Source organism: Pelmatolapia mariae, linkage group LG14 (genome assembly GCF_036321145.2).
Source record: "Pelmatolapia mariae isolate MD_Pm_ZW linkage group LG14, Pm_UMD_F_2, whole genome shotgun sequence".
In the NCBI taxonomy this organism is placed as follows: domain Eukaryota; kingdom Metazoa; phylum Chordata; class Actinopteri; order Cichliformes; family Cichlidae; genus Pelmatolapia; species Pelmatolapia mariae.
This window is the reverse complement of record NC_086239.1, coordinates 14,116,722-14,143,500: the sequence shown is the minus strand read 5'-3', so window position 1 is coordinate 14,143,500 and position 26,779 is coordinate 14,116,722. Positions and strand designations below refer to the sequence as shown.

Sequence of the window (26,779 nt, the reverse complement as noted above, 5' to 3'; positions counted from 1 at the left end):
TGTGTTGATTAAACAGTCATATACAGTCTGATGCAAACATCCACAAGAGTATTGCATGTACTAACCCTGAAAAGTACTGGAGAGAATTTCTGCGAACTATTTTAGTTAAATTTTAATCATTTGTTTTTTAATATAAGATGAAATTATTTGTATTTCACATATGTTTCTGTTGCAGAATTGGACTGTTATGAAATTCATTTATGTACAGTACATTATCAAACTAATCACAAGATTATGTTGCTTGGCTATTCCAGACTGTACACTTTTTCTGGTGTGTCCCTGTAGCTTTTGTTCTTACAATTGTAAAGGGAATTGTCTTTGGACTGTCGGTGTGCTATGACCACTAAAGTAATTATTTGAACAGGTCAGCCTTACTGCGAGAGAAGAAAAACAGCCTGAAAATACAGACAAATTTAGCTGATGAAGCCCTGACGAAGTGTGGGTTAAAGCTCATTAACTTTTGTGAACAAGTGCCAAAGCTTTGTCTCATGGTCAAAAGACAAGATTCATATGGCTTTGAGACATGCTGTACTCATTTGTCTTGTGGCAAATATGTCTGTGTGTATTGATGTGCACTTTTTGGCAACTGTTGTTGTGATTTGGTGCTATATAAATAAAATTGAACTGAACTGAATTCAATTAATGTCTGATGTATTACATAAATGATAATGGACAATTAAAAAACTGCGGAATGCTCATCAACTATCATATACAGTATATAAATATGAAAACATATTGCCTCCATTCCTTAAAATTAATGTCCCACTCTTTTTTAACAATCCCATAGGAAAGATAAAATAGTTTGTTCTATAGACCCTATTTATCTATTCATTCATTTGATTTAACCAAATGAGGAGTGCCTTCAAAATATTTGGTTACTAGAGTAAACCTGGTTCTCTGAAAACTGACTGGTCACACTAGGGGGCACTTTCCACGTGAGCTTAACAGAGAACCTAATAGAACAGAAAGGACAACATTGCAAATAGCTCAAAAAAGTATAACATAACTACTGCATTAACCTTGTCATTTTTTATGAGTTAAGCCTACAAAATTAAAATGAAAAATAAATAATAGTAAGTTCTAGCATGTCAGATTGGGACTGCTACTGTACTGTCCTTTTGTCTGTAATAAAAACACAAATGTTTTAGTTTTAGTTTCTTTTGCTTTCAAACTAAACACCTGAGTATGATGAAACAGCTGACCTGACATGCACGTCTGTATTTTTTCTCTGTCCTAAACGCCCGTTCTCTTCCATTTTACACATGCTAATGATTTGTAGATACAGGGCTTGTTATAGAGATGCTGTTTTGTGCGTGTGAGAGTGACTGCACTCTAATGATTAGTAGAGATCTTCACCTGCATACCTAGCTTTTTGATGTCTGCTGTTCATCTGCTTTCTTCACCACATATTTGTTTCTGTCATGGAGAAGGCATACCGCTCATTCACTGTGTCTCCTTTTCTTGTCTTTTCCTTTGCCAACCTGTCTGCCCCTTCACTGCTTCTATATATAATCATTCTCTTTGACTGTCTCTCCTGTCTCTTTCCCACAATTCATGTGTTTATCACTGTTCCTCTTCTTTTTTCGTGTCCCTGCTTCACTTTCTTGCTGCCATTTCAGTTTCGCTCAATCTGTCCTTTCTAATCATTCTCATTCCTCACTCTGTGTCTCTGTCTCAGGAAAAGACCCAACCCTCTCTTCTTCCAGCAGCAAGTCATTAACTTCTGTCCCAGGTTTGTGAAAGATTTTGTGCAGTAATGGTGTTCTGTTCTGTGTGTCTGAATCAGCTGCAAAGATGTGTAAAATAATTACTACTGAAATATCCATCCCGCTGTTGACTTCTTTGAGAAATAGCATTAGTTCCCCCTTTTGTTTCAGATTTATTCTGAAGTCACTCCTAATATAGTTAAAAATCGCGTGTTCTTTGTGTTCTTTACAATTTAGTATATCCATCTTCTCATATCTTCTTTCAACAGTAATGAGTATGAAATGATGCAAGTTTCATATAGTCATATTTTGAAAAGTTGATGATACGCCATTGTAAAGATTCTCCTGCCTGCTTTGAAGATGAAAAAAAAAATCTATTGATCTCTTTTTGCTGTTGATTCAGGCCTAGCTATAAAATGATAAAATCTGATTAAATAGCAGCCTAATAGTGAAGCTAAACATTACCCAAAAATGACAGACAACCAACAAAAGATGCATAACATTTTAGCTTCAGATGTGCCTGTGTGAAAAATAGAAGAAGAAAACCAAAACTTGCATGCATGGCTGCTAAAAGTGATATATCTTTGCTGACCGACCACTGTAGCACAGGTAATTGCATCTGTGATTTAAGGTGTGGGAGAAGCAGGTGTAGAATTTGTGGCACTGTTGTAGGCATGGCAATTATTTCTATTCATAGCAGACATTGTTAGCGTGGTGGAGTTAGGGTTGCCAACACTATCTGACAGAAATCCAAGAGATTTTAGTGGGGGGTAGGGGGGTGGGGAGCTGTTTGTGTATACATAACTGTTTCATTATATCAGACAAAAAGACAGAGAAGGCAAGTGTTAGAGTTTAGACATTGAAATTTAAGAAACCTCTGTAGTGTTATGACACTGAAACCACAGAGAGCAAGAATTAAACATGCTCTTTACAGTTTAGCTACACAGAACCACAAAACAAGTAAAAAAATATATATCCCAGGAACTCTTTGGCTTTCCAGACATGTGCAATGTTTTACATAGTCCACCATCAGGACTTAATTGGCAGTCTGCAGTCAGTCAAATTAATTCATTGGCAGATGTGCTCATTTACATCATCTGTGTTTGTAAATAAAACATGTGTTGAAGCAAAACCTTCCAGCCCTAATGATAATTTGTGGTAGATTTATTATATCAAACCCTGAAACCCTTCCAGCCTTTCCCATCAAGTTCTTCCCAGCTCAGGGGTTCTGTTGGGGCAGAAAATTTAACAGCGCTGAATCCAATTACAGGATATATATTATCTAAGGAGTGCTTACTTTACAGGTAAAATTGGTGAAATGTTGTTAAAACAAAGGTTAAAAGTGATTAAAAAATAATTTTGACGGTGTCAAATGTCTTCTTGTAGTGTTTCTTATTACAGTAAAACAAAAAAAAAAGGTGCATGTTAATTTTTTTAAATCTGTTGACACAGTGTTTGTGTGTGACAGGTCTGGAGTGTCACCTGTTTTACTGTTACAGCAGGATGCCAAAAGGTTGTCAGTCATAAGCATTTCCTGCTTTGTTATCTAATTTACTCCAATTGGGATAATTTATAAGTGAACAAAGGATCAAGTTGTGTTCAAACTAGTAAACAAAAATTGAAACTTATCAGCAAAGAGTTACTTGGACCATAGATCAATTGAGTAGTAGAGTAATTTTCTCATAGGGTTTTATACAATTCAACACTTTTCACATTGGCTTTACTTCTTAGGCCCTGAGGCAACATCCATTTTTTATAAACAATCTGTGCTCCCAAATGGCAATGCAAGGCTGTTTTAAACAATTTTCTGTCCATTGATTAGTTCTATCTATTTACATTTTCAATTAATGCTATTAAATAGAACTGGGATTCTCATGGTTTTTTTTTCAATTATACATATGACTCACTAATCAGTAGTTTAACTTTTTTTCTCAATTTTCCCAAACTCTAGGTATCTGACCTCAAATTTAAAAAAGTGATGATATGGAGCTAGTTAGCGTTCCTCCTTCCATCAATAGACTGCACTGACTCTGTGCAACTCAGCAGAACATACTGGAATGCAACTTTTCAACCTTATATCCTTCATGTCGTTCTACTTACCTTTATTATTTTTCTTTCAAGAATCATTTTTTCCTGTCAGTTCAACTGGGTATTAATTATGTCTGCTGTTGTAAATTCAGTCTATTCACCAAAGGATCAGGGCTTAGAGGCACAGTTGTACTGAAGGCCGTTCAGTTGAGACTGCAGCAAAATGAAGAATGAGCTCTACTCTCCAGAATCTTTCCTACTCAAGCTTTTTAATAAGAGTTGCAGAGAAGATGGAGCTGGATAGTCAAACTCTTAACTGTCTGTCTTCCCTGTCCTTTCAGTCTATTTGTCCTCTGTGGCACACTCAGCCCCATGCTTTGATTCTCTAAAATTTCCACCATTACAACCCTTTATTATCCTGGTTAATCCCTCTTGCACATGTCCGGTGTAGACTGTAAGATGGAATTGAACAGATCTGTTCACCGACTCTCTTCTCTTCTCCTGTGTCGTTCTTTTCATGCCCTTTGAAAGAGCAGAATTAGCTTTTCCCTGTAGCAGCAATGAGGCTGGCTCTTGTCCCTTTCAGTCTCTCTTTCTGCTGTCAAATAACCCACTTTGCTGCTCAGCACTGATATGATTACGCTTCTTTTTCAGCTGGATTTAACACTGAAGTCAGGGTACGCCGCTCTTGTAATACCGTGAAAGAAATTCTGGAAACACTGGACAGTCATGTTTCCTGTTCAATGCAGAAGGTGAAAGAAAAGAAAAAGACAAAAGTAGGATAAAAGACAAAATTAAAAGTGACAACTGGGGGCTATGCATTAAGGAGAAGCAGAAATAAAATAACATGGATTTGTTAAAAAGGATGTGAAAGACATGAGGCAGCAGCTAGCTGGATGAAATTGTCAATAAGTGGCTATTTTCACTCAGTGAAAACTTTAAGTGCTTTTTTTTAGCTACTTCAGCAAACTGAGAAAGAAATGAAACCAGAGTGAAAAACTACATAACACCCTTATAAGAAATGGGTAAACAGCTAGTTAGAGGCTAACAGAGACAAGAAATAGACTAAGAAACACTGGCCTACTTTAGTATACTTCAGCAATAGTTTAGCTAAAAGTACTTTATTTTAGCAAAGTAAAATATATTTGTGAAGTTAACTTTAAATAACCCAAGCCAACACACTGCTAGTGCAATTAAGAACCATTTTCTCACGAGAAAATTAATTGCTCTTTGAACGGCACTCTTATTCACATGAACATCAATTACTTGCAACTTTTGCAAGGTTATCTTCATGGTGCATTATAGTGAGAAATGAGGTGAGAAATAGGATTGGATGTTTTCCTTTGTTGTTGCTTTTTTTCCCCAAGTCCTTGCGTTTCTATGTGTTGGCATGGCACACTGGTGCATATCTCTTCTAAAATGACTTGAAAAGAATGCCAGCAGAGTATGGATTAGGGATTTTCTGAAGCCAAATTTCCAAAGCCAACTTTTTTATGATATTACGTTGTTTTGTTAACACTGACAGCATTTCAAGTGCATTTTATGATTTTCAAGTTCAGCTCGAGGGTTTGTGTGCCCATGAATGTGTAGTAACACAGACAACTTACATAAGATAAAGTTTTCTCCGATCTTGTTCTCTAGCAAACTGCTGTCTGGAGTGCAGCTGCACGAGCTTTCAGCAGATGAGCTCTATGTGTGTGTTTGTATCAATGTGCAGTTTTTGTGTGCTGGCATGTATAGGAATGCATATGTGCTCATGCAGCTGTGACCCCTCCATCAAACTCATTTGTACTTGATGCCTTTAAAACACAGGTTTGATTTTTGAGTAGGAATGTCTTGACACACCCCCGCTGAGCTTGCTGACAGCGTCTCTCATGTCCCAGCTTACCTTGTGACATCGACGCAACACGCAGACACATACAAATGTAGACACAAGCGCACACATACGTATCTCTGCAGCTGTGTTTATACTTAACTTGGAAAGCTTGCCATATGCTGGATGAACTATGAATATATCTGAAGCCGGTCATTTTGCAGCCTGCATCATTTTATCTGATTGGCAGCCTGGTTGGTCTCCCTTTTTCACACTCAGTTCTTTTTTTCACTGGTTTTTTAAAAATCTTACTTCCATTTTTAATCATACATTGCTTCTCTTTTCCATTATTTCCCCTCTACCCTCGTTCTCCGTGCAGCCACAAACAGGAAAAAAAGAGGTCAGTTATGTATTAACAAGACAAAACTGTGTTCTATTGTTTTTTCTTCTTTTCTCACTGTTTGCCTCTTATGGTATTAACCGTTTGTGCTACTCATAACTGCTAGCCTACTCGGTACCCGTTCTCCGTACATGGATACAGCCACATAACTACCAACACTATGTTGGACTTCAGACAACATTGCAAGCCTGGAAATGACATCGCCAATGAAACTAGCAAATGACATTGTCATGCTGGTATCTGAAACAAATTCAAGTGAAATTTCTTCTGTGGTACTGGTAAATGTAAGTTCTGAAGTTATTCTGGACCTGATTGTTATCAAACTAATGTCTATATGGGTCTATTCAGGGAACTTAACCTTACCTTAACCTGTCTTCTTTTTAGAACAGTAACATTGGCTAATTTTTGTTTATTATAGAGAAGCACTGCACTAAATAACTCAATATTTATGAATTTCATACTTATTTGTAAAGCAAACCCTGATGCCCAAACATGCACAAGGTGAATATATAAGGGAACACACACACACACACACTTCACCTTGGGAGCCTACCTAAGCGGAGGTGTGCTGTGACCCTGTGTTCTAGCAGATGGTGCTTGTGGGCAATACCAGCAATAACCATAGCAATGTTATCTCTGTTTCTCTCTCTCTTTCATTTTCTTTTATTTTCTTTTCTCTCTAAAGTGATTTCCTTTTTCAATACTATGAATAATGTAGAATAAAATGCTTAAACGCTCTCATACAGCATATTTGTGTCTGTTTGAGAGCATTTCTTATGGTAAATTTGCAACATAAGCATTTATTTGATTACTTGGCAAATCTCATTACTCCTCAATGAATTTAATGCAAGGCATAGCATGTGTATTTAATTTAAGTGTGATAGACTTGCATGTTCTCAGAATTGCAATTTCCTTTTAAAAAAGCAGATGTGAATTTGTCTGCCTGTGAACGGTAGACATTGTGGACGATGGATTTATGCCCAGACTGTTTACTGATGTAAGAATGGAGCAGAAAGACGTACGGGAAGAAGCGAAGAAAACTAATGAGCAAGAAACAACACCCAGCCTTTATCATGGGATACTGGGGGAGATAAAGGATGATCTTTTGGCTCAAAGCAAGAACAATATATTTTTTTTCCCATAATCTCCTGAATATATATAATATATACGTGTTTCGAGAGTATGAATATCTGTGTGTTTCTGCCAGAGAGAGGGAGAGAGAGAAAGACAGAGAGAGGGAGAGGGAGACAGCACTATAATGGCAGAATAGAAATACCAGAGTATGCTTTATCACTTACCTAATTACGTGAGTTTGCAAAACTAATCTACTACTCTATTAAAACAAGAGACCCTACAGCTCAGGGTTAAACAAAAGCAAATTACATTACCCTGTCACACACACACTTCACTTTTCCTTTACACTGCGCCATTCTGTCAACCAGACTTGTTCCCATTCACCCATATCTCCTCTGAGATTTTAGAAGAGCAGTCGTGCATAGAGTTTAAGTCTGCTCCGAGACGATATGGATATGTAGTTGCTCTTTAAAAAAATCCCTTGTTTCTTTTGAACTTTACAGTTTCATTAAAAGTTGATTTGATTGAAAGTCAGGGACGTGCTTCCTTTTGTTTTTCTTGAAAGTAACGGGGGAAAAAATGCACATGGGATTGGTGATATTGTACACGTTATTTTCCTATACACATGAGTGACAGTGAGGTCCTGTTGTGGACACGTGACACAAAACATGTCAAGTATTTACATTTATAAATTCAATTTGTGATTTATCAGTGATCAATTTATTATTATTATTGTTTAATTGATTTATTGAGCCAAACTCTAATTTTATATTTCTCTTTTATCCGGTTGATCTTACATACTTTTTGCTAAATCTAATTCACTTGATTATGAACATGACATGAAGTGGTCATTCAGAGTGTTGCAACAGAAGGTTTTTTCTTATATCGAGTGCAACTATAGAGCAGACCAAAGACAACAGATGTTGATGTAATCTGTAGCTATGATTGGCATTTAGAGTCTTTATTACTCTTTCACATCAATAAGTCTGCTTCTTTTCACAGTTAGTTTATCTGATCATGTTGCAAACGAAGGCGATACACATGCCAAAAATGAAATATTTACTTATTAGGCTTAATGGTTAATTTGGACGCAAGTGATAACTTAGGAATTAGATGAAATTGATATTTTATTGCATAGATAAAATTAACCGGAAGAAAACGGATGGAGGTTAAATTAAATGCTATCTATCTCACATTTCGTCAATATGTATGCCAGTTATTTTCCATTCCTGCAAACCAGCCAAACAATTAACCAACCAACAAAAAGAGAGAATACAGAAAGAATTATTCACTAAGTGATGAAACTGAATGAAAGGTTGTAAAACAGGTTTAACAGATTATCAGTGTAAGATCTAAAATATTTTTTCAAAAAGCAAGGATTCATTTCTACACTTTATATAACAACTTTAATGACCATGGGGGAAACAAATTCATAAACTGGTGTAGGAATCCCACAGTGGATCACAATACAGTAGTATACACCACATATATCAAGTTTTCATCCAACCATTTTCTTCCACTTATCTAACTCAAGGTCGCAGGGGGGCTGGAACCTATCCCATCAGTCACAGGCCACCCTGGACAGGTTACCAGTCTATCATTGGGCTAACACAAAGTGACAATGATTCATGCTCAAATTCACACCCAATTTAAAATCAGCTATTAATCTAACCCCATGCATGTATTTGGACTGGGTTAAGAAGCTGGAGTAGCTGGAGACAACCCATGCATACATGGGGAGAACATGCAACGGCTCACATTAGTGCATGTGGGCTGATATATGTGAAAGTTAGTTTCACTAGTGTGATGGTATAGTGTACTGGATTGAGTAGGATATTGTATTACAAGTTCTGGGTTTGAGTCAGCCCTGAGGCTATTTACTGCATGTCTTCCCCCTGTTCTCTCTCACTCTCCTTTCTACACTGTCCTCTCTAGATAAAGGCTAAAAAAATAATATAATAATAATTAAAAAAGAAAAACCAACTGAAATTCATACAATTCTCAAAATCTTTTTGTTCAACTTACACATTTTCAGTAATTTTCAATATTTGTTATTTGTTGTTGTTAAATCATAATCTACTACTTCTTCACAGAGTTTGCATTTACAGTAACTTTTCTAAAATTCTTCAGCACTTCATAATTCTGCTGAATCTTCCTTAGCCTTGCTCATTAGCTCATTAGTAACCTTTACTGTTTAGGTTCACTATGTAGTAATGAAGGAGAACCAAAGACAGTCTTATCTTTGCAGGAACCAGGCTTGTATTTCCTTTGGCAGTAAAACTGGTGCACAGCATTTTAGCTTTTACCCTTAAACTTCAGCATATCCTGACAATTAATGGCCGACTATCATAATTTTATCACCTATCTGCATGGTCACTTACCAAAACATTCACATACTTTCACAAAACCATGTTGAGTATCCTTCCGCCTTTCATCAGTGAACCAAAAGAAAAGTAGCTGTAGCAATACTGACTGAACAAGCGCCCAACTTTCAAAGTAAAATCTGAAATCTTCGAAGCACTGACTCAACCCAACTAAAAACATGTCTCCAGCTACTGTTGTCACCAGGGCAAGAAAAACTATTTTGACACCCAAATAAATAAAACAGTTTTTTGCTAGAGTCACACAACAGCACTGCATGACACAGCCCTCTCATTAGCCACCACATTGGCTGTGTAGAATCTGGTCTGTCATGCAGCAGTGCATTGCAAAATTCACTGTAATCTGCCAACATGCTGTGTTGGTCAATCAAATATAACTACCACTTGTGTTATATTTGTAACGTGAACTTTATTCCGCAGTGGTTTGGCATCTAATAAGACATCATATTTCAGGTCATTTCAGTAAAAGTGGACTTCCGGGACCATAATCTAACAAGTACTTCAGGAAAAGTGTGCCCGCACAAAAATGCAGACTCAGATCAAGTTAGTTCTGGGGATAAATTCCCTGCCAGTGTATATCAGTGCTCGTATTTGCAATCCCCCTGAGTCAAACTGCAGCTGTTGACACTTGTTTAGTAAGGTTACAATTTAACTCCCCAGGTGAGGACACAATAAACCTGACAGCACTGGTCATTATGGGTCATATGGGTCATTTTGGAAGGAAATGACAGCTTATTTTGTCATTCAGGTTGGAGAACTGAGGTTGTCCTCAGTGGGGTACCAACCCCAACTATTGCTGCCACGGATGACTGAAAAATACCAACTGAGCCAGGCAGAATAACAATAGCAGTTGTAATACATCCTATACACATTTAGTAGGATGTGTATTTGAATGTTTTCACTTATGCTGGGTGCCTCTGAGTTTTTGTACCAAGGTTTTGTGTCCTCCACAAATCCTCAGATAAATATGCTAAGAAAAACATTTTCTCAAGCTAGTGCCCGGGAGCAAATTTATCTAAGGTCAGCCTACTTATCCACATTTCAACAGTGGTCATTTTGTGCCTGAATGCTTACCCTCATATCAGTTGACCTCCATATGAGAGTAGCCATTTTGTGTCTGATAGCAACAAAGATTCAGTCCGTGTGGGTCAGAGAACAGTTGGTACTACATAATCATTACAACTATGAAATGGTATGGTGAGACAATAATTGCTGTTCTGACCAAAGTCTGTAACGGAGGTGTGTCTGTGTGCATATGTGCCCATATTTTACAAGCTGAGAAGGGTTCACCTGTCCCTGGAGCATACAGCACAGATTCAAATCCTGAATGATAGCCTGAGAAGCTGAGAACCTGATAATTGTCTACATTTTATAAGTGTGACAAAATTATAATTACTTTATACAGACTAGAACCAACATTTAGGAATTAAATGTTAATTTGAAGAAACGGAAGAAAGATGACATATACTTGCTGTCACCTGCATAAATGAATCTTTCAGCTTCTATATACTTGCTGCCGAATTAAATATTTGCTGAATGAACTGTGCACAGGGTATAATTAAATTACTAACATCGGGATATGCAACACTGAGCTCTGACATGAAAACACACAGAAACAGGAGGGTTTGCAATATAAATCATGGTTCATGGATTGATTGATTATAGCACACACCCATCCATCCTTTACATTACACAATGTGCAGGGAGCATCACAAATAAAACAAACCCGGAAAATAACCATACTATATGTCAATCATGTTCAGTGGGTAGAACGGTTGTCTATATATATATCGCTTCATAAATGTCTTCATATATATAAAGACAAAAATGACAAGTAACAGCTGAGTGACAAAAAAAGACACCAAGGAGGAAACATATTGGATAAAGAGGAGGTAGCATCTGGCAAAATAACAGGGGGTTTGGACCACACACAAAGTCCAAGCACAGATGAATGCTCATGTTGGCACCTGATTTTAAAATTTGTATATGAAGTTATATAGGTACAACAAAAATGGGGCAAAGCAACCCTAAACATGCTGTGGACAGGCACGCATGCATGCTAATATGTGTATTTTTAAACCTGCCACAACACATTGGCATCTGTGAAACTGCCATTTCCACTGGGGTCACTCGACCCTTCAACCTCTACCTCCTGAGTCTAGTTGGCATTTTCACAATAAAAGGCAGAAAGCATGAAAAGAGAGTGAGAGGGCTTTTGACTGTCAGCTAAAAACTCAGAGTTGGAGGGTGGATAAACAGTTCATGTCACTGCTGTGCGAGTTCTTTTTTTTATTATGCTGCAGTGAAGAAATTTTTAAAATATCAATAAATGTCTGTTACAGCCAGTGGCTTGCCAGACAAGCTAACAAAATGCTGATTAAGCTTACTGATGCCAGGTACATTTTGCAGCTGCAGTTAAAACTGGTATTTTTGGTTACATCTATGTGTTTGTATACTAGTAGTCTTTACATCAACCAGAGTTGACGACAGGAACTGTAAGACAGTTATTTTGCATTAGGAGGAATTGAAAATAGACTCATGGCTAGAGAGACTGCTGATGTGATTTAGCTTTTCCTCATCAAAAAACGTGTCAGCATGTCATGGTCCTGGCAGATGTTGCTTCTCTCTCCCTCTTGCGCTTGTTTTTTATCTTTCCCTCTCTGTCTCTTTCACTTTTTATCTTTTTTTCAGTTGGCATTTGGGAGAGGCTCTGGCTCTGGTTCTCAGCATCACCAGTGGGTGGGGCTGCTCCTGCCTCATGGGTCCAGTGGGTACACCTGTTCCTCTCTACTCATTACTTCTCTGGATTTAAGGACCGGCTGGAACCTCCATTCTCGTCCAGATTGTTGACGCCTGTGTGGGAGTAATCAGGCTCAGTTACTATGATCTTATCACTCTTTTGCAGTTCCCTGACTGCTCTCTCAGCCTATCTCCTAGTTATTCTTCTGGTTTGATTCCTGGCTGGACCCTGCAAACAAAGAAATATTTTATTTACTTGCCTGTCCACTCTTCACCAATCTCACCCTCTGGAAATCCTTGCGTGTCTCCCCCATCAGCAGCTACATGAAGAGATTCAAGTAAGAACACAAATCTGCTCTCAAATTGTATAACAGCGGCAAATCACATTAGTTCTTTACTAACCTGTCCTCTCCACTCTGGCAGTCCTCTGGTGAAATGCTGCCCAGTTCCTGAAAAGACACTCTTACAACAGTAATGCTTGCCTGCCTCAAAGCTCTTGTGTTCGAGTTCCTTGCTGCAGATAATAAAATTTGCAAACCTGCCTTTGTCTCTGGGGTCTTTCAGCTGAATTGAATAACCCAACATGTGTCCTTTTGCTGCCTAGATACTTACACTTAATGTATGTTTACCTGCAAATGTACACTGCTTCTCCACTGGCAGTGGTATTAATACAATATTTATATGTTCTCAATAAATAAACACTTACTATATTCTATTTGATTAACTTTCATACAAAAAAGTTGTTTTTCACCCTCGAGTTGTGTGTGTGTGTTAACACTCCTCACATAAATAAAGAATCAGTGCATGTATATGACTTACTATTGACAGGATGCATTATTAAACAAACAGTCTGGTGGTCAAAGACACAATTTCCTGATTTTGTCTGCTGTTATTTCCCAGCTTTATTGTTGGCGAATGTGGGGTGCAGCATGAATATTGACAGTGAGCAGCATTATTTTTTTATCTGACCTTCATTAATATGGAATAATATACATAGCAGTAAGTGCAGCTGCATTTGGAAGTCAGAGATTATTAGGCATCACTCTGCATCACTGTAATGCTTGCTGTGCTCTTAATGCAGCTTTTCATTATATGTTTATTTATTTGTTCTGCAAAGCAACCAAATTAAAAAAATGTGTTCTGTTCTAATCATTACAGACAAAAATACAGAGAAATTGGGAATGTGATCATGTGAAGTAAAAAAAAAAATTGCATGTGTAAACAGGATGACTTTCACACCTACATTGTTTGTGAAGTATACCATACCTAAAAATCCAATACAACATGTTGATTTTGGCCTTTATCATATCCTAGACCTGCACAGTTACAATACATACTTTATTTTGAAGAGAAATTGACTTTTATTTCTGTACAATGTATTTCTGCAACATAAAGGTCACCTAAGAATGACTGGAGTAACATAGTGAAATGATAGACAAAGACAAAACAGAGAATTACTCATTCTTTAAGCTTATGAGCTGATCGATTTAGAAAATCTGGCAGAAATGAATGCTCTGTGTAAACCAGTGATATAATTCCTATGACTTTTTGTTTTCTTTTTCCATTTTGAACCTGTACTGATAATTTATGAGAACATATACGCATAGACGAACAACTATTCCTGCTTTTGTCATGTTTACTCTATTTGAGAAAAATCCCGTCTTTAATAACAAACTGCTCTTTCATATTGCTCAGGTAAGTCAATAACTTGAACTTATTAGAGAAAGTCAAATATACACAATATATATCTGGCAGATATCAAAATATATTATCAGTGTTGGAGGAAATTAATGATTACAGCCCTGATAAGGTAACTAGTATCTGTGATAGTGTGCACCTCTAAAATAACCTCGGCAGTCCTGTGTGTTGCAAAACATGTTTGTGCGCTTGTAGTTGAATACATTTGCATGCTAATACCTCTACAAAATGACGCGTGTGTGAGTGTGTGTCTGTAATGTGTTTGTGAATGTGTCATACCCTCTTCCACTCATTATAGTAGGACATACCCATGTGTGGCATTTACCTCTAACCTCTGCTCCGCAGCAGGCACAATTACTGAAAGGCCAGACTTTTCAGCTAATGTCCATCATATTGACTCTCTCTTCTCTCTCAGTTCTTATATATATTCATTTTCTCCTCGTCAGACTTGGTAGTGTTGCTAATCTGAAGTTAAAAGAAGAAAAAAAGAGTGGAGTTAATTTGACATGTAGTTAAAAAGGTGAAGATCAATCTTTCTAGGACTCTCGTTAATGAACCGCGGCTGTTTTATGTCATTTAATTTCTGTTCCTTATTTCTAATGCATCTTCCCTGCACTTCAAATCAAAGACCAAGCAAAGTCTCCAAATCCAGGGAACAAGATAAAAAGAGAAAGATAGAGCAAAAGAGCAAAGGATGGAAAAAAGAACATAAAGACAGAACGAAAAGGGAAACCTGATTAGGGGCAGTCACAGGCCACCCTCCTGTCCCTCTACCTGCCTTCTTCTCCGCGTCCCCCACCCCTCCTACTCCCTCCATCCCCTCTCCTTCTTCGTCTGCAGGTAACAGAGCTCTTTTCCGGAGAGGATGGGATGAAGAGATTAAGAGAAAATTACACCGAGTCCTTCTCTTTGACAAGACAAGGGAAGCGGAGAGTTGAAACTTCTAACAACTTTTGAGAAGTCAGGGTCAGAGGTCAGAAAGAAAGGCTGAAGAAGAGAAGGACAGACAGATGCACAGAGAGAGAAAAGGATAGAATAAGCCGTCTGGGATTTGAGGTCGTAGTAAATGAAGGAAGGAAGACAGAGAGGAGTGAATTAGAGAAGACAGAGAATCTCTACGTTGACCCTTATTGTGGTGGCAGAAATAAATTGTGATCTAAAGGTCATGAGACTGAGGACCAGCATTTCATAGACACAAGAAAGTCCGCCTTTCCATTATTATTACTATTTTACTAGGATACCACTACTGCTATTGCTACAACTGCTACTACTACTATAATAATAATACCAATTTAATTAAAACAGTGTTAAAGAAGGATGTGTCAAATGTGTCAAATTCAGGATATGGCACTTTTGTCTCAGAATAATGAACTTTGTCAAATCCTTGTCAATCTATAAAAGACAAAAACCATTCTAACACACTATCAGATGTTCTTTGTTTGCATGTTCATTTTGTTACATTGTGATCGGGCACTTTTTTTTCTCTGCCATCAGTTTTCTAATTTGTGACTCAATTAATAAACACAAGAGAGTAATTTTATCATAATAATTAGTCAAAAGGATGTGAATTAAGGCCTCTGTTAATGAAGAAATTGGAGAAATGACTCTTTGTGATTACAGGTGGTGCGAAATATCAATACAACAATATATCATGTGAGTTTCCTTTTGCAACACATTATTGGTAAACTGGCACCAGTTATTGATAGAATATTTATCTAAACATGCAGGCACTTTAAATGGATCCCCCCACGAATATCATTTATCCAGAACCACTACCTCATGACTCATGGTGGCGTATATCAAATCAATTAGGGTAGTGAAAGGAAGTTAACTAACTTGGAGTGAAGAAGAGCAAATTCAGACATGGCACACAGCAGGGGGAAGCAAATCAGAGAACAGATAAAATATTACTAAAATTGAATGAATATTTTATTTCTGCTTATTCTTCTGTTATAGATATTGCATTTACTTTGCAATTTACTGTGTATTCCTGTACTCTGACACACTGTGACAGTACAATTACCCTCATAATTGAAGGTAATATACTGTAATACAGCTGACACCAACATTCACCTATGGATTCAAACATGTAGTCAAGCGTCGCGGTAGCTGTTTTCTCTGTAAGAAAAACATGTTACAGGCATGCTAGGCCCTTATGATTCATGAAAATGTCTAACAGAATAAATTCATGATTATATTTAAAGGGTTAAAAGTTATCTTTACTGCGCTATCATAATGTTTTACAATGTAATTTGGACCTTTATTAATGACTTATTAGATAGTAATACTAATCACTGATGCCAGCCTTGAAAATGTGGGGACTGTAGTAGACCTTCTGTCCTAAGATTTTAGCATTCATAGTTTCTTGGCACAAATATTTATATTTGAAAATTTGAATCATTGCACTGTCATGTAGAGAACATGGCGTTATATCAGAATTAGTTTTATTGATTGATAATATGATGGGTTTGCCAATGCATTTAGCCATAAGGCTTTAATTGTAGTTTTTATGTGGTGAACTGAATGCTTCCTCAGACCCTTTCTTTTTCACACTGCCAAAAATAAAACTGTCAGCAAACAACCACACACATCAGTTGCCCACGTGCTTTTAGTATAAACAGCCACATTGTCCTATTCCTTGTGTTCAGCATCTTCATCATTACCATATGAATGTATTCGTATATAAAGTAGTAAGATAGTGAGTGCCAATTCACAGATTCATAACAAACGAACAAACAAAGCAAAACACTGTACTATGCAAAATCATTGAATGGCATCCTTAAGCAGAAGTGACGTGGCGCAAGCAAAAATAAGCTCTAAGTAAATGCATTCCAAATTTGTGAGATTGAAGTTTGGAAAGTCAAAAAGGCCCACACAAAGGTCTCACAAAGGCACACATCAAAATAGCTTTAAGCAAACGAGCTTTGCTGAGACTGAAACTAGGGAGGGTTGAAAGAAGTCCTTTCATGCATAACTCATCAAACCAGCACCGCTGTTCTCTTATCATTACCCAGCAACCTAATGTTATGTGATGTCATTCACAATGCAAAAAGAGCAAAGCGAAGACAGTGGGCTTACATTTATTAATATTTATGCATTTCAGGACCTTGAAAGATGCTGAGATATAGCTTGCCAAGACCTTAATCAAAACATGAAATATGCATACCAATATTTGTTAAAACTGCAGTGTGTCATTTGGAGCTGAAATATTTCAGAATGAATATATTATGTGTCTGTGCAAATTTATCTGGGACTTATGACTTGACAAATTACACCGAAGCACAATTTTTGAGCAATTTGTTGAAAAAAAATTTGAAATTATTTTAAATTAAACATTACAGTGATTTGGTGGAATGTGTTTCTATGTTGTGCATTAAAGCTGCTTAATTATTTATAGGATATTTGCCATACTATATTTTTGCCAACATGAACACAGCACAAATGCATTAGCGTTTGTGTCTCCTGTCCATGTGTGCACATTGTTTGTATAATATGTGTGTATTATCAGCACATGCATGCAGAAGTTCCTGCTGTTTTGTAATTAAAGCTGAAGTAAAGTCTCATTTTCACTTACTTTGCAGTTCTGGGGGTTAATTGCAAAAGCTACACTGCCTCTGGCAAGCTCTCTTCCATTTTAGTACTTTCCTGTGCAAACTACAGAGAAGACTGTCCATAGTAAATGAGAGGATGTGGAGATGCAAATAATAATAATACCATTATCCTCATGATACAATGAACAGAACAAGCGGAGGGAGGGTAACTAGTTAGCCATGCAAATATTAGAGGGGTTGAAAGTAATGCTAATAGTTAAAAAAAAAAATGGTTAAAGAAACTCCGTGTGCATGATTTCAAGTATTTATGCAGCTGTGTGCACAGAGCTGAATTTGTCCTTGTCGGTGTTTAAATCCCTATCAGTCAGCAATACAGTGAGGGAGGTGAGTCATATAGCACATAATGTCAGTGAGTTCAGCAAAAAACATAACAAAACAAGTAAAATACTGTCTCCAAAAAACCTTGATTTCAACATTGTGAAGTCAGTGTGGGATTCTATGAAGGGAAAGAGGTAAACTCAAGGGCCTAATGCCAGAAAGGGGGGGGGGGAAAGTTATGGCACTTACCAAACTAGGTTGAAAACCTGTGTGCAAGAGTACCTCAAGTGTACTAGAAGAACCCATACTGTCTCTAAAAGTGTGATATGAGATATTTATTGTTACTGCAATGTCTTTTTAATAAACAAAAACAAAAAACTTTATTACTCAAAGTTAAAAAATTTTTTTAATACCCCAAACATTTTCTGTACATTAGGAAATATCTCCATTTGTTTGTATGGGTATTTAGAGTTTTGTATTTTGTAATTATTTTTTTATTTTATTTTGGACTTTTTTTGCACGTTGTTAATTTAGTTTAGTTTCAGTTGGTTTCCAGAGTGGAGTTTCATGTTTCAATTTAGTTTTTTTTTTTAGTTTGAAAATGTTTAGCTTTAGTTTAGTTTTTGGTAGTTTAAGTGCTATTTGTATGTAATGTAGTTATTTATGAATTTCTGTAATTGTTTCTGACAGAAAAACCATAGCATGGATTCCAAGCACCAGACAGAAAAAATAATGTGTGCACTCAAAAAGCATGAATTTATTATACACATAAACTAATATTTATTTATCCGAGAAGAGCGTGCAATATGAGAATGCTCATACTTCGGGTAGACTAATTATCCTTAGTTCTAAGTATACATATAGTTTTTTAAAGTCAGAAGAAACAATGCATTGTGCAGCTCAGCAGCACCAAAATGCACCAAAGACCATATAAGACATTTAGCATGGATAACTGAGAAGTATTTAACAAAAACCCTCCGCAACACAAAGCCAAGTCAAGAAAACTCTCAAGAAGGAAGGCATATCATTACCAAAAGTCAGAAAACATCTAAGGAGTTTGCCCAGTTTAAAATAAAATCTTTGGATAGATGAAAAGAGTAACTGTAACAAGATTAACAGATTGGTGAGGGAAACAAAATAGGGAGATAGAAAGGAACAGCTCAAGATAGACAAAACATTATCTGTCAAAAATGGAGACAATGTTGTGGCATGGATGGCATATGACTGCCAGAGGAACTGAATCATTAGTGTTTACTCATGACGTGGCTCCAGATAGAAATCTGATGTACACAGGGCTATACTCTGTTCAGATTCAGGCAAATGCTGCAAAACTGGTTTGCACAATTGGGTTAATGACCCAAGGACCAAGATAAAGAAATGTGATATTCAGGCAATCGTTGACTGCAAAGGATTTTCATCCATGTATTAAAAACCATACTTAACCATACAATAAAATTATATTATTAGTTTTATTAATTTTGAACCTGCTGCTTTAACTCCTAAACAACAAAATCAAATGTTTTTGTTAAACCCCTTGAATTAAAGCTGAAAATCTGCACTCAGTCATATAATAAATGTTTAATGTGAAAGCCACTATGGTGGTGTAGCGAGTTAAAATCCTGCACTGTATACACTGTCTTAGTTGGGAATCTGCACATTTTGCATTTGGGCCCTGGAAAAGCTAACATGAGCATGCTGGGTGGTGTGAGCGACATTGCATGTCTGTACACGCTTGGTGCCTGTAGGCAGTTAAAGTTGTGGAACTGACAGACAGTCTCTAACCTTCTCGCCATGCAGCCCTGTGATTGACGTCTCCATGGTGAGAAAGTGGGCGGCAGGAGGACCAGATATTACTGTGGAGGTCAGGGTTGAGCAGAGTGAGCAATCACTTCAATCCATGTGTGTGTGCGTATTTCTGTGAGGCGATTTTCGTGCAGCTGTATCTACCTTCCCATAGCAATTTCCCCCTAGTGATGATATCAATTTAGCCGACAGATAGCATTTGCCATTGAACTGTAGAATTATCATCTGATGCCACTCGATACCTACATTTTTCCCCATAGTGTATCAGAAAATAAACAGAATGGCAAACGGGCAAATGGACAGAGGAGTGATGGACATAGGTTTGAGCACTGCAGAGCGTAGTCAGTACCAGAGAAAATCTGACTGAATATTGAGAAGACTGGGATGCCATTGTCTCTCTTTCACTCATTATTTTTTTGTCCTTTATTTATCCAGGTAAAAAAATCTCATTGAGATTAAAAATCTCATTTTCAAGAGAGATCTTCTTATTGCCTTGTTTTGTTGCTGCCATCATATGTGGTCCATCCTACATGAAGGAACTCTTATGTATCTCCTTAATTCCCATTTGCCTCTTTCTCAGCTCATAATACTGCTACTTTCACAGCTACTACTGTAGCTGTGAAAATACAGCTGTGGCCCTGTGGACCCCCAGAATACCTCTAATAGTGAAAAGAATACATCTATTCAAAGATTAAATTGTAGAATTGAGGAGAAAAAGGTAGAGGCACCTATGCCAGTGTTTGAATCTGACTAATGCTTTTGACTTTGTTCTAATAATACGGCAATTCCACTGTGTATGCCAACATGCTGATGCCCATTTTGGTTATTATATTTCTGGTCCTGTTTGTTCATCTGTGGTTTTCTGAATTTGAGCAAGTATCAGATCAGCGAAATGAAATTTGATGGAACATATCAAAGTCAGGTCTCTGAGATTAAATGCAGCAGACACAAACATCTGTACAGACCATTTCACTGCATTTACAATGCCACAAATATTGTTTTGACTTTAATTAAAAATGAAAATGGCGTTGAGGGAAAAAACAAAGTAAACGGAGTAAGGTCTCGGTGGAAAACAAGCTTAACATTCAGTGCTAGTGCATTTTTTCCCCCGTGCTTTTAACCGTCTCTTCTAATTAGACCTTTATATGAGCCCACCTTGCTCTTCTCTCATGGACTCTGGTTAGCACAAGTTAAATGTGTCATTTGTGTGTGTTTGTGTTTATATGCATGTGTGTGTCTGTATTAGAGAGTAAATGGAGGCGTGTATATTGTCTAGTGGGTTGAGAAAAGCTCTTCGCTGTCAGCTCATTTGTCTTTATCATACACAATCAGAATTTCCCTCAAGGAGACAGCCATTACCGTCTAGGTTCTCAGCCTAACAAAGGCATGCAAATACACACGTGCAATTTCAGCCGGGTCGAGCTGCAACCTTCAGTTTAGATTCATGACACGGGTAACCACAACATTCACAATGACAACTTTTCAAACACACTTTAAGATTCAAAGGAATTCAGACAGACAGGAAAAACATGCACAATTATACCATCACTCAATGAATAAAAAATTACCTTTTACATACACAAATGTGTACAGTCTAAAGGCGAAGCCACCCAAGAATGAAATATTTCCTGCGGGAGACAGACAGTAAGTGTGATAAAGCTGATTCATAATTTATTAGGACTAATAGCCACCTGCCACTAGCTGTTATCTGCCACAAATTATGAGCTCCGAAAACTCTATGTTTTGACTGTACATGTGGAGTGACAGGCTGAAAAAAATGAGGTGAAAATGAGCCTCAGACTCTAAGATAGTAATAACTGGGCCTATTCTCTGAAACTGAATGCTTCGATACACTGGTCGCAGATTCTTCAGGCTCTTGTTGTTTCATGTGCCAGCATGTGCTACACTTCTGCTTACCTGGTGCCATTTCAAATACAAGTGCGGTATTTCTGTAGAGTATATTATTGGTGTTAATGGACGATAATTTCACTCCTAGAAATTGATAGTAAAAAAGGAGGACAAGAGAGGAAGATGAATAAATATGTTAGAGACTGTTTTGAATAATAACTGATTTGAGGATATTTTTAACGATGTTTTGAAGTTACCTGGTTATGTTGTTACCTGCCTTTCATAATTCATTAAATGAAATGGGATTTTGGAAGTTGCCAGATAGCCCATAACATGATAATATGATAGCCCAACTAATAATATACTGCATTGCATTAGGAGTTGGTATTAAAAACAAAATAGAAAAGTGCTGTTCAAGTCCTTCCCAACTGGGTCAGAGTTTTAGTAATTCTACTTTAGCTGCAAAAGCAAAACATATAGCATTTTTTCCTTATTAGGGTTTTTTTTTCTATTTGTCCTCCAATAATATAAGTACTATTTTGTGTGTACAGAAGTAATGCCTGTTTTTTATTTACATCTACTAGGGATACTGTTGTTATCAATAAATAGGAGATATAGACCTTTACTAAGTAGACTGAAAATCAGAATTGTTTTTGTATTGTGCTTTTGTAACTATTTCAACCAGTGTATCAGAAAATATTTTGCATTGCTCTATAACAGTGACAGATGTAGTGTAAGAAGTAGTGACACTGTGCATAAAAGATCAAAACTGACTGACAAAATAAAAAATATCTTTTCATACCGTTATTTCTTCTTTCTTGTCTAAACATCCCACCTACATTACCCACAATCCTACTTGAGTCAGAGATTTTGGGCTTTTCTGCTTGTAGTGGCTAATGTTGCCTGAAGCTGTTGGCCTCAAGCAGAGATGAGGAGTAGGCTAGAGTGTGCTTGTAAGCTCACCTCTTTCTCACTCCACATCCAAATTTCTCATTCATTTTTCAACTTGTATTCTTCAGTCTCAACCAACCATGACTCCCTAAGGGCCGGCAATTTGTTGGAATTTGTGCAGTTTCCTCTAGAAATGCAAATGGTTTCATACAGTTTTTTTTTCTCTTTTAACATAAGCAGTAGTACACATTAACAGACTTTTTAAAAAAAAGTCTTCAAAATTCTACTCAATTACTTTTACTCTTTAATTCCCCGTGAATTGATTAAGTTTTAAAAAAAAAACCTAAAGGTGAGCAACATCTGAAAACCTTGATTAAGTGACATTTTTATCATTTTGATGCCTTCCATTTTGGGATGTATTAAAGCCAGCCTGGGTTTACTTTATCATTTCTTAAGCGCTTTACCCATTAAACCTTTGACTCTTTCCAACTACAGTACATTCACCTCTTTAACGACCCATGTCTTAATTTATTCCATGCCTTATATGTATCTGGAAAATCTGAATTAGTGATATGCTCTACAGCTCAGAAAAGGAGATACAGTAACCTGAACTTTCAAGCTCTTAATCAAAAGTTCATGAAAGTCCATCAAGTCTGTTCCAACACACCTACATAATGCGGATAATTTGACATTGCCCATAACGTCATTGTGATACGAGGGGAACACACTCCTTTTTCTGTTTTTTCTTCTATTGGAGCAGAAAATTGTTTCATGATTTACAGCTTATTAACTGAAATGATTGCTATAAAACTTAATGAGAGGAGTAAACCAGTGAAATGTGTAAAATGTCAGATCCTGGTGGTTAAAAGAATAAAACTTGTGGGTTTAATGGGAAGCTGACACAGAATACATGGTAACTTGGATCATAATACATCTTATATCGGAATTCAGTGAATTTTTTCATGCGGTCCAATACAGGCCAAAAAAGCAATCTCTCTGAACAGCTGTTCACACAGTTGCAAAGAGTCATACATTAACTTTCCTTTAATATAAGAAGACCTGCAGACTGCAGGAGTTTAGCAAGACCAAGGAAGTCCCCTAAGCTGGTACTGAATAGACTCTGTACTAAACATGCATTTTCACTGCTGGACATCAGTCCCCAGATCCAAAATGGCAAAGTCAATTGGAAAAAGTAATTTAATTTTGTTATGGGTTATCAAGATTATCCCAAGGGAGAGTAATTAAATGGAGACCTGCAACAAACTTTTTCCAAAATAATTTCCGAGTCTTCTTCAATTTATTTTCACTGTCAAAATAGTTCAACATCTCAATTTGACCAGAGGAGCCTCCATGTGCCTGTTTGAGTGTGTTTTTAAAATGTGTCACCTCAATTTGTCCCTTTGCTAAGTACTTCAAAAACGCCCCCATGTTCAGTGTCATCCATGTGTGTGTGGACAATCTTGGATTTAATAAATAATTAAAGAGGTAATTACAAAATGTAATGTGATGACTTTGAACATCCCTGATTTATAATTTACCACCATTTCATAATCCTCTTTCCTACATATCTTATCCCTGGTGGGAGCTGGATAGGTATTAAAAATGTATTGCTATAGAGATACAGACTGAACCAGTAATAATGACGCCTGCATCCTTATACGGCTTACATAAATACACCACACCTCCATGTTTTTTACCTTTAGATATAAACTCAAAGACCATATATTGGCAGATTTAACAGAAACTGAAGTGTATACACAAAAATGGCCCACAAAAAACTGATTTACAGACACTATTAGTTTTCTCTTTTAGTCTCTTGGTACCAGAGCCAACAACAATTTGTCAAGTGTCAGTATCTGACTAAATTCTAGCCTGATGCACTGGGGAACTTTGCCAATCCACTACTGGTACTCTGGCATCAGAACTTAGCTGATCACAGAATATAGGTGGAGGTACAAGAGGCAGAAGGCAGAAGTATGAAAGCAACTCAGTCTGCATAATTGTGTTTGCATTTGACGTTACGTGGATGCTTAGCGTCCTTTTTATTGTATGTGCATGTGCCAGGTTATGTAGCATTTGTGTTTGTATGAATGTATATCTCTCTTTTTCATTGGAATAAGTTGTGTATGGAGATGAATATGTGATTGATGCATAATAATGCAATCAAAGGCTGTCAATCTTTCCACTGTTAGGTGACTGCTCTGTCATACTGGTTGTTAATTCTGACTCTGTGACAGCCTTTATAGTCTATTTGCCTTTGTTTTGACTGCATACTAATCATGTTTGGAATGTGAATGGGAAGTTTAGGTCACCCTGTCTCATTGTCAAGAACAATACAACGGGCCTGCACTCACTCAGACTTGAGAGGGGAATTTGTAAGCAAATGCTGGGACACTAAAAAAGCATCCATATGAAGAGACACAAGCAGACATGCCAACACGCATGCACACACACTAATTGAAGCTTGTACATTGGACACCTGTTCATTATTTCTCTCAGTAGGGAACTTAGTTTCCTGCCACTCTCAATGTTGTTACACCCACATTTGTACTGTGCATCATGGCTATGTAGATGTATTTAAATTTGTTGCTATACGTGTGTTATTTGCATACCTTTTCTGTCAGTAAGCAAGAATATTTTGGATTGCACTGTTGTTTGCAAATCGTGAAATATGCTCTGTTGTTGAAGAAGCAGCAAGATAACAGGCCACTTGCTAGATAGCGGTCCTTGGAGTTGGGTTAATTGTGGAAATCCAGTTTAGGACTATATAAAGTCTGGAGAAGTGAGGTTAACAAAGGACATTTGTGAAGCCTAATAGCCAACGGCAGCAAAACCAAGAAACACACACAAATCGTGCTGTGGAAAATGGGACCAGCTGCTTTGGACTGAAAATTCAAAATCTGGAGTTATTTAGATCTTAGTTAGTTAGATCCTTCGTGAATTTTCCTCAATTAAGTTTTTTTTTTTAGTCTAATCTAAACAAGATAAAGGCTGTATTTCTGACAAAGTTAAAGCCCCTGCTCAATAACCTAGAACCTGGTTACATAAGGAAGTGAAACTGTGCAAGGTCAATGTTACATAGTAGAAATATAGAGGCAAAGAGTAGCTTTGACCTTGAAGATGATTGAAAAATCGGTATGCATACGACACACAGCTTTACAATTATGAGTGAAGGAGAAGAAACAGCACCAGCTATCAATGCTGCACAGTCCTTGCTTTGAGATCCCATCCAGAACTCCATCATATCTCCAACATAATCCTTCTTTCTAAAATGAGCACCACGCATGTTTTGTTTGTGGCAGATGCAGCAGTGTCCCATCACCTCACATGCACAAAATTCACCCAGGCACGAAAAAAAAAAAAAAAATCTTCTTCTTCCTGTCATGAAAAGCTGTAGACTTAATGCTCTGTAAGGCTCAAGTTTGTGCTACTGGGACACACAGTAATTCATTGTGATGAATTATTACTCGCAATTACTTACAGATACTTGAAAAAAAAAGAAAACAGGACTCAAACTCACTACCATCTACTACTGGACAGAGACAGAGAGCATAGAGTCCTCTCAGTTACTTAACACAGTATGATGTGTACTGAGAAAAGTTTTTAAGAGAGCCGCAATTCAATTTTTCATCTGAATTTTAGCCTTTTTCTCTTAAACATAAATCATCCATTAGCTTTTCAAACATTCATTTCCAAGAAATATTATATATGAATTAAAAAAAAACAACAGAACAAAATCCAGGTTGCCCTTTAAGGAAGGTAATGTATTAGCTGAAGGACTTAACAACAATAATGCAACACAAATAAGTGGTCTGTGGACAATAATGAAACATGGTGAAGACGATCAGTTGGCATATAATGGTGTGGAACCCGGTGGCTACCTACAGAGCTATGGTTAGGTTAATATAAAGACTTTAGCAGAGCGAAGATGAAGGATAAGCATAAACTTTTTTCCCCTTAATAAAAGTCAACACGAGAGTCCCTAATGGGCAGAAACAAATGTAGTCATATGGCAGGGAAAGGACACTGACAATGGACTTAACTTCAATCAAGAGAAATCTGAGATGATTCATCCAAAACACAAGGTTAGTCATTAATATGCTGCTTTGTGGTTTGGATGACTCACTTTGAAAAATTCCAGATCCCAAGCTTCATGTTACCATTGCGATCTTAGTTAGCCTCGGAGTGATTCTTTTCTAAAACTTTCAAATATTTGGTTTCTGGCAAACCATGAACCCACGGGCTGTAGCTACACTGTAAGAATTTAAGAACTAAGCTTAAAGGTGTGCTGCAGAGGAATAGTGGTAATAAAAAGATAGAGAATACAATAATGACCACTGATCATTTTTAGGGGATTGTTTATATGAAATAAAACAAGATACACAGCAATGCGACACTTTAAAAAGACAACAGGATTAATCCACACTATAGGACCTTAACAACATGCCATCGTTTGACAAGCAGATTATGTCCAGTCATTCCCCTAAAATGTCACTGACCCAAAACATATAACTAGGGACTCAAAGAAC

The 26,779-nt window shown here is 37.1% G+C and overlaps 1 long non-coding RNA gene across 2 annotated transcripts in view; it reads left to right on the top strand.

Moving 5' to 3' along the window:
* Positions 1-12,789, top strand: part of LOC134641557 (uncharacterized) — a 122,085-nt gene extending 109,296 nt beyond the window's left edge. Inside the window, exons 3-6 of one of the 2 annotated variants that reach the window (XR_010095545.1) lie at positions 1,679-1,732; positions 5,927-5,947; positions 12,094-12,479; positions 12,565-12,789. This is a non-coding gene — a long non-coding RNA (uncharacterized LOC134641557). Of the gene's footprint in view, positions 1-1,678; positions 1,733-5,926; positions 5,948-12,093 lie in introns of both variants that reach the window. The other variant, XR_010095544.1, reaches the window with a different exon arrangement.
* Positions 12,790-26,779: the final 13,990 nt, after the last annotated feature.